Below are 8,263 nucleotides of genomic sequence, written 5' to 3' on the forward strand. Positions count from 1 at the left end.
ACCATGCCACCTGCAGTTTAAAAGTGATTGGTGGCTATACAGTTGTGGGATCACTTTCACTTTACAGCTGATAAAAACAAGCATATATCAATGGCTGCTATTGCTTGTGCTTAACCCTTTAGACATACTATGTACATCCAAAGATCTTAACTAGTTAAAATTCCTTTTGAACAGACAACTATGAGGACTTGGGAAAAGTGACCTCATGTCCAAGGTGTTCTGACATGACTTACTGACTCCAGCTGGCTCGTTGGTCTAGGGGTATGATTCTCGCTTAGGGTGCGAGAGGTCCCGGGTTCAAATCCCGGACGAGCCCTTATTTTAAAGCGAAACATGCTTCAAGTAATCCTGTAGTGAAAAAAAAAATGCAGAGGCGTGATAAGGCACGTTGCCTGACTTCTGAGCTTTGAGACTCTGACCTGCAAACCGGTTATATGATGTAATCAGGGAAACCAAAAGTTTTAGCTTGCGAACTGTCTGGGACTTTTATCTCTCAGGGAATAAAAACACATAGTACTTGAAGAGGTTGTAAACCTCCCTCTAATGTTTGTATCTATTGGTAAGTTTAGAATAAGGCTTACCTATAGGTACTGTAAATATCTCCTAAACGTGCGCTGTTTAGGAGATATATACTAAATACTGCGCCGATGATGTCGCATTAGCTCTGAAGCAACGGCTGCCCGTGCCGTCTCTTCAGCAGTCAGTGTCGTAACTGGCGGCTCCCATGCGCAGGAGTGGCGGCTCCGGCCAGTCACACAGCTGGAGTCCGTTGCGCCGGAAGGAATACAGGTGAAGATGGATGCAGCCTGCAGCAAGGATAACACGGGCTTCATTTGCAGGTAAGTGTCACATAATGTGCTAGTATGCATTTACTTTGCAAGGAAGGGTAAAAAAAAATTATTTTGCAGAGTTTCCTTCCTCTTTAAAACCATAATTTTATTTCTCAGTATAATCCATTGCTAAAAACACTAATAACATTTTTTGAAAGGGTTACATTCCGATCATTATTAAAGCATATGATCATTAGAAATACCTCTTGTGTCCCCACCCAGTCATATTAGCATATATCTACAAAGCTGCTCCTCTCAGTGTACTTTCAAGGGCGAGGTCACATCTCTCACCCATTGGGACTTCTCAGCACTCAGCAGAGGTCTGAATCTCATGTTAAGATGAGTCTGATTCTAGCAGTTTACAAGTTCTATGACAATTCAATAATATTGTGAATTTTATGATCGGGTCTCCTCATTAGAGTGCCCTCTTACATAAAGTGCCCCATCGGAGTGCTTCCTTACATCAAGTGTCCTATCAGAGTGCTTCCTTACATCAGATACCCCATCAGAGTCGCCCTTGCATCAGATGTCCCCATCAAATTGACCCCTTACATCAGGTGTTCCCATCAGACTTCCCCTTGCATTAGGTATCCCCATCAGAGTGACCCCTTACATCATGTGTCCCCATCGTAGTGCTTCCTTACATTATATGTCCTCATCAGAGTGACCCCTTACATCAGGTGTTCCCATCAGAATCCCCCTTGCATCAAGTATCCCCATCAGAGTGTCCCCTTACACCAGGTGTCCACATAGGAGTGCTTCCTTACATTAGGAGTCCTCATCAGAGTGAACCCTTAGATCAGGTGTTCCCATCAGACACCCTCTTGCATCAGGTGTCCCCATCGGAGTGCCCTTTTGCATCAGGTGTCCCCATCAGAGTGTCCCCTTACATCAGAGTGCCCCCTTACATCAGGTGTCCCCTTTAGGATGCACCCTTGCATCATATGTCCCCATCAGAGTGTCCCCTTACATCAAGTTTACTCATCAGAGTACTTCCTTATATCAAATGCCCCAATCAGAAAGCCCCTTTGCATCAGGTGTCCCCATCAAAGTCCCCCTTGCATCAGCTGTCCCCATCAGAGTCCCCCTTGCATCGGGTGTACCTATCAGAGTGCCCCCTTACATCAGGTGTCCCCATCAGGAAGCACCCTTGCATCAGATGTCCCCATCAGAGTGTCCCCTTACATCAAGTGTACTCATCAGAGTACTTCCTTACATCAAATGCCCCCATCAGAATGCCCCTTTGCATCAGGTGTCCCCATCAAAGTCCCCCTTGCATCAGGTGTCCCCATCAGAGTCCCCCTTGCATCAGGTGTCCCTATCAGAGTGACCCTTCACATCAGGTGTTCCCTTCAAAGTGCCCCCTTACATCAGGTGTCCCCATCAGGATGCACCCTTGCATCAGATTTCCCCATCAGAGTGTCCCCTTACCTCAAGTGGACTCATCAGAGTACTTCCTTACATCAAATACCCCCATCAGAATGCCCCTTTGCATCAGGTGGCCCCATCAAAGTCTCCCCTTGCATCAGGTGTCCCCATCAGAGTGACCCCTCACATCAGGTGTCCACATCGGAGTGTCCCCTTACAAAAAGTATGCTTAGTAGAGTGCTTCCTTACATCAGATGCCCCCGTAAGAGTGCCCCCTTGCATCAGGTGTCCCCTTTAGAGTGACACCTTACATCAGGTGTTCTCATCAGAGTCCCCCATACATCCGGTGTCCCCATCAGAGTGTCCCCTTACATCAGATCTCCCCATCAGAGTGCCCCTATACCTTTGAGCACATACCTCTGGCCAATCCAGCCCACAAATTCTTCTGGCAGTTGGTGTTTCTTACTCCTGCACTGAACTGCTCACATGTAATGATGTGTTATCATCATTCAGTACAGTAGTATTCCAAGCCCAGACCAGTGTGATAGCACCACCCCAAATGGTGGGTCCATGACAGCCTGGGCCCAGAAGAAGCGGGTTGAATGACACTGGGTTTTGCCGCAAAAACTGTTTTTTTTTTTAATTTGTACTTTCTGGTCTATTCATTTTGCTTTGACCAATAAAACTCACAAGAGTTGGAAATAATGTCCCCCAAGACATCAACCAGTGGCAGAATCAGAAAAAGGCACAGGCCTTCTTGGTGATCTACAGAGGAAGGTGGTTAACAAGGTGTATTCACAATTCCTTTCAGCTAGTTGAATGAAGAAACATCAGCCATTAAAATAAAGAACCCACATACAAGTAATGAAAATTGTAAGGTTTTTGAAGATTTGAGAATTATTTTTTACCTTTTACAATAATTTCTTGGGTTGTCTCCTCAGAGACGGTCAGTGTCACCACGCAACATTTATGTTGGCTCCATGGTTCCAGTGGAAGTAAAGTGATCCAGCAGGTATATTTTCCAGTGTCCTCTTCAGTCACTCTGTGGAGATTCAGCTTGGCATTTCCATCCTGAAACCAGGTCCGGCCCATGAAAGTGCGGCCTTTAAAGTGCTCATTCTGCTGGTCACCTTCTTCCTTCCCATTCTGGAAGTGGACCACCAGGTCAATCTTGGCGTGCTCCTTTTGCCAGGAGACTTGAACGTCTTTTTTGATTACCCCTTTTGGTGGGGAAAAAAAGCAAGGCAGGTCAGCAGTGTCTCCCGATTTGACGGCGATGTTCTGTTCCTGTTTTGGGCATTCCTTTAACCCTAAGTTAGAAAAAACAAAAAGTAATAAAGAGGTGATAATAAACAGAACATGTCACTTAAGAAATATCATAATTATCATTAAGGTATATGTATTGTAAATCCCAAATCTATTTTTAGTGTGGCGTCATGTCTTAATGTATACTGTAGAACTAAAGGCAAAAATTTTTGTTTTTGAGCACTGAGGACTCAATTGTGAAAGGAGTGAAGATTCTGATGTGGAAGGGGAAAAGACCAGGTACTCTAATGTGAACAGGGGACTTTGATGTGATGGAAGGATCCCATTTTAGCCTCAAGATTTTACATACTTTTAAAGGGGTGTCGTAACTAATAAAACATTGAAGTACCGTTCTAAATTACTTCTTTTGCCACAAACTTTTATTTTAAGAACTTCCTGTTTCCATAAAACAATTTACCTGACTTGCAGTTGGTTATGTGGCCTATGGTGTCAATTTAACAACATTGTCCTCCCTACTTACCTTTGATCTCTATCAGTCTTCATTCTGATGTCCTTCATCCCTCCCTGCAAAGACATCTGCTCCCTGATAAACTGCTAGAACTAGATTCTCACAAAAAAAAATAAAAGATTGTAGAGATCTAAACACAGCGTACACACATGCGGACTTTTCGACCAGACTGGTCCGACGGTCTTCTGACGGACTTTCGGCTGACTTCCAACGGACTTTCCCAACAAACGGACTTGCCTACGCACGATCACACCAAAGTCCGACGGATTCGTACGTGATGACATACGACCGGACTAAAATAAGGAAGTTGATAGCTAGTAGCCAATAGCTGCCCTAGCGTCGGTTTTTGTCCGTCGGACTAGCATATAGACAAGCGGACTTTTCGACCGGACTCGAGTCCCTCGGAAAGATTTGAAACATGTTCCAAATCTAAAGTCTGTCAGATTTTCGACCGAAAAAGTCCGCTGCAGGTCTGATGAAGCTCACACACGGTCGAATTGTCCGCCGGACTCGGTCCGTCGGACCAGTCCGGACGAAAAGTCTGCTCGTGTGTACGCGGCATTAGGTTCATATTTTTCTTCTCTGCTCTATGCACATCCTATAGACCAGTGATGATCAGCTTACTGATTGTAAACCTCAGACATGAAATATGAACAAAGAATATCCCTCTATAGTGTGTACTTGTTTCAATTAAGAGTACTAATGCCCCGTACACACAGTCGGAATTTCCGACAGAAAAAGTCAGATGGGAGCTTTTGGTCGGATATTCCGACCGTGTGTGTGCCCCATTGGACTTTTTCCGTCGGAATTTCCGACGGACTTAGATATAGAACATATTCTAAATCTTTCCGTCGGAAATGCCGACAGAGGTTATCCCGTTGGCAAGTCCGACCGTGTGTACACGGCATTAGTGTCACTTTTGTCTGCTGCTTCATTCCTCCGCTATCAGCATAAATTACTTTTTCCAAGTTTTCTGAACACTAAGGCTACTTTCACACTGGGGTGTTGGGGGCGTCAGCGGTAGAGCGCCACTATTACCGTCGTTTTTGCGACGGCCGCTAGCGGGGCACTTTTAACCCCCGCTAACGGCCGAAAATGGGTTAAAAGCGCCTGCCAAATGCCGCTACAGCGGCACTTGGCCGGCGCTGCCCAATGCTTTCAACACCGCTTCTACAGCGCCTCAAAGAAGCTGCTTGCAGAACTTTTTTTGGCGTCCTGCCAGCGCACCGCTCCAGTGTGAAAGCACTTGGGCTTTCACAATGGAGTGAGAGGAGAGGCTAATTACAGGCAATATTTTAAGCGCTAAAGCGACTGTAAAGCGCCTCAGTGTGAAAGCAGTCTTAGAGAAAAATGGTGACAGGAGAGGGACCTCCTGCTGATTTACAGCCACAGCTGTGCTCCTGTATGCTGTGTGCGCAACGAAGAGTGAAGGGGCAGGGACAAATCGTACTAAAGAACATCAGGGGCGGGCGACGCAGGCGGAGCATGACACATGCGCAGTGTATATAAAGCTATTACGATGGACTACGTATGTCCGTGCGGAAGTAGCGAGCGTCAGAAACGAAGGTAAGATTAAAGTGGGGGTCTGTGTGTTTGGTGTGTGTGTGTGTGTGTGTGTGTGTGTATGTATGCGTCCCCTAGATTACAAACCAAAATAATCCTGTGATTTGTGACTGACATTAGTTTGGATCTTGTGTCTTGTCTTTCAGAAACAATGAATCCCTTTAAAGAGGAAGAATTTTTGTCCCAATTTATTGAGCTCTATCAGGAAAATAAAAACCTGTGGGAGGTCAAACACCCACTATATTATAATAGGGATGTAAGGAAGGCAACACTGGGCACACTTTTAGAGTTTGTGAAGACTCGAGTCCCCCAGGCAGACCTCAAGTTTGTGGACAAGAAAATTGGTATCTTGCGAAACATGTACAAGCGGGAACACAATAAAATCCAGGAGTCGCTCAGATCCGGTGCAGCAGCTGACCAAATATATGTACCCAAGTTGTGGTACTACAACAAAATGCGATTCCTGGATGACCAGACCGAAGCCAGGCAATCACTTTCGACCCTTCCCCCCACCCTTCCCTCCAGCCTTCCCTCCACTCTTACCTCCAGCCTTCCATCCACCTCCACCCCAGCTGAGAAGTCCCAGGATGAACTGGGCCTTTTCATCATTGATGAAGTTGACGCGCCCAGCTTCAGCCAGGTATCCTTTTTTGTGTAATTTGTGATTGTGAAAATATTATTAATGATGTTAACGTGTTAATTTTTTAAGTGCTTCATAAAAAATGACTTCAGCACAAATATTAATATGTAGACATATCACTAGACAGTAGTGGCCAAAAATATACTTAACTTCAGATATTGTTGATCAGCTGAAATAATGGTGGTGTCAAATAGATAGCCTTTACTATTTTGTGTAAATTATATTTGGAAGTCATGAGCTGAAAATTGTGTGTGATTGCATAACACAAAATTACAACTATGTCCCTTTTTTTGACACAGGATGACTTCAGCCAGGAGGAGGCCTTGCCCAGTGGGAGAGAGGAGGAGGCTGTGGCTGGGCCAAGTCGAAGCCGCACGGAGTGTCAGGTGCCTCCACTCCGCATTCTCCACAAAAGGCCCAGGAGAATGACACAAACTGAGCAGGAATCTGTAGCCCTCATACGGGAAGCCAGCCAGATCCTGAGCAAACCACCCAATGCAGAGGAGGCGTATGGCACCTATATAGCCAGCAGATTGCTGGAGTTGGAAAAGGGCCAACGCCTCCTCTGTGAGGGTCTAATTTTTAAGGCATTTGAGAAGGGCTTGAGAGGGGAGCTTACTGCTACCACATATCTGGCAGATGAAGCCACTCCTCCTCCTCCTCCTCCTGCCCCAAGTACACCACCAGAGGCACAACCTCCGAGGAAGGCTGCAGAGAAGCATGGAGGGAAGGCTCCACGGAAGAGTCAAAAGTGATTGCCTGGTTTCTGTCTGGTCTGACTGTGCTCCCTGTGCTCCCTAGTCGCAAGATACCAATTTTCTTGTCATAAAACTTAATGTGTGTCCTGGGGGACGAAAGGCTTCCCAGATTCTAAAAGTGTCTCCAGTGTTGCCTTCCTAATTTTTTTTTCAAAAAAATAAATGTATTTTTTGGTTACCTTACATTATTGCCTATGTGTTTAGATTCAAAAACGCCATTTTGTTTGGGAGTAGGCAGGTACAGGTCAAAAAGACTATGGGGTTGATTTAAGAAAAGCAAATAGACTGTGCACTTTGCAGAGGGCAGTTGCCCTCTGCAAGTGCAATTGCTCCAGAGCTTCAGAAATTAGTTAAAAGGCTTGACTTTGCAAAGAGTACCCAATCCTGTGCAAGGAAAATTATAAAAACAGCATTTTTGCTTGCACATGATTGGATGATGGAAGTCAGCAGAGCTTCTGCTCATTTACTAAGCTCTGGAGCAACTGCTCTTGCAGAGGGCAACTGCACTTTGCAAAGTGCACAGTCTTTTTCCCTTTAGTAAATCAACCCCTATGTGTGTTTTTGACAAAAGGCTAAATCATTTTGAATATCAAGTGAAAAGTACAAGTGAAAAGTTCACTTTAGAAATTGCACAGCAAGTGCACTTGTTGGAAAGTTGGATGGGAAAAGCTGAAATTAGGGGAAGCTCTGCTGATTTTATCATAAAATCATGTGCAATAAAAATATTTATTTTTTGGGGGTTTTCTTGCATGTGCCCCTCGGATCCACAGCAAAGGCACTTCAAAATGCTCTTTCTGTGCAATTCCAAGTAGAATTAGCACTTGTAGTGAAAAATGAATTTGCCTTTGTAAAATACACCCCCCTATGTCTAATGAACAAGGGACAACAACCTCATTAAGGTTCATTAAAACAACACAAAATATTAAGGTTATTGTGGTAACTTGAAAATCCACACAAAAAACAAACAAAAAATGTGGGTATAATTTAGCACACATTGTAAAATAGATAAGTGTTGAAATCAATAAAAAACATAAAGATGAGTCCAAAATCTAATTTAAAATTTTTTATTTATGGAGATCTGGCTTTTTACAAATATCATATTAGTCATGGCATGAGGATAAATCATGAAGAAAGTAGTTTGTGAGAACTCTGTGTGAATATACAGCAGAAAAACAACTTCATTCCTCTCGCATTATCAATCCTACAAAAAGCGCTGTATTAAAAGATCACAGAAGGGGAATGTGCTAGCTTCAAGACGAAGGCTAGTTTTACCAGACCGAGCGCTTCCGGAAGTCTTGTAATTGCTTCAGAGCATGCGTCAGTTTGAGTT

General features: G+C 44.4%; 1 non-coding gene across 1 annotated transcript; it reads left to right on the forward strand.

The window, feature by feature from the left end:
* The first annotated feature begins 244 nt into the window (after nt 1–244).
* Nucleotides 245–316, forward strand: TRNAP-AGG (transfer RNA proline (anticodon AGG)). Its single transcript has one exon. It is a non-coding gene; the product is annotated as a tRNA-Pro (tRNA).
* Nucleotides 317–8,263: the final 7,947 nt, after the last annotated feature.

Source organism: Aquarana catesbeiana, linkage group LG03 (assembly GCF_042186555.1).
Source record: "Aquarana catesbeiana isolate 2022-GZ linkage group LG03, ASM4218655v1, whole genome shotgun sequence".
In the NCBI taxonomy this organism is placed as follows: domain Eukaryota; kingdom Metazoa; phylum Chordata; class Amphibia; order Anura; family Ranidae; genus Aquarana; species Aquarana catesbeiana.